This window comes from Austrofundulus limnaeus, unplaced genomic scaffold, assembly GCF_001266775.1.
Source record: "Austrofundulus limnaeus strain Quisiro unplaced genomic scaffold, Austrofundulus_limnaeus-1.0 Scaffold165, whole genome shotgun sequence".
NCBI classification, from domain to species: domain Eukaryota; kingdom Metazoa; phylum Chordata; class Actinopteri; order Cyprinodontiformes; family Rivulidae; genus Austrofundulus; species Austrofundulus limnaeus.
In genome coordinates, this window is record NW_013952567.1 from 396,865 (window position 1) to 398,041 (window position 1,177).

Here is a 1,177-nt window from a genome sequence, read left to right on the forward strand (position 1 = left end):
GAAATTGCAATTTCTCCAGATGTTCCTTAACAATTTTGAGCAACTTCTGATGTAGAATTTCAAAATAAAAGAACTCCCAATATGGACATTTTACAACTATTGTCCCTCTAAGTTTCTGTCTTTATTGCAGCTAAATGGGTAGTTGTCAGTGACTGTTCTCACTTCAGGCTCACTCTAGAAGTCTTCTAGATGTTGCTCAACAGTTTTGAGCAATATTTGATGTAGCATTTTAAATTAATGGCATTCAAAATTTTGACATTGTTACTTTATGTGCCCCTAAGTTGGCATCTTTACTGCAGCTAAATGGCTAGTTGTCAGAGACTGGTCTTATTTCAGTCTTCACTAAAGAAGAACCCATCCAGAGGACCTACTTAATTTTTCTTTTTGAAATTTTTTTCTACCTGCAATACTGAGATGCATCAGGACATTTTGACCCATTTTGGCCAGTATTGCCTGAAACTAGTTAGAGAGTTTGAACAAACAGCAAGAAAGAAGGTGGACTACAGAAACCATCTGAAATTTAATCTTCGTTGCAGACAGAGTGGCATTTTCCTAGAAGCCTTGAACTTAAATCTTCTGTTGGCGGACAACGGGCAAGTAAGATCCTACAAAGCACAGATCCAGCTTTTGAACGAACAAGTAAGACAAACCAACTTTATCATTGAAGCTACAGAAGCCAAAGAGGAACACATTTGACCAGAATTAACAAAATATCCAGATCAGACCACATTCCAACAGGTTATGGATTTTACAGACAAGGCAGGTTTAGCTCAGCATATCAAGTCCAAGACCCGACAACAAAAGAAATTCATTTTTGCTGGTGACTCGACAGTCCCTTCGTAATTCCAACAACTCACAGAAGGTGGAACAACACACATGAGCACAAGCAAATGCCAAGGAGACAGAGAAGTGGGTGAAGAATTTATCCAACAGAGAACTCACCCAGCCAGAAACTGAAATCCTGTCCAGAGGACTGAACTTTGCGGTCGCACCAAGAAGAATTCCTCTGGCTGAGATGATCACAGCCACAGAATCTGCCATTTGCAACAACAAAATCTCAGAATTTGAAGCAAAACAACTTAGAAACAAAGTTTCAGCATGTCTCAGCAATGCCAAACCACCCCTTCCAACATCAGTAGAGAAGAGAGAGACACGCTCACCACCCTCAGCAAGGACA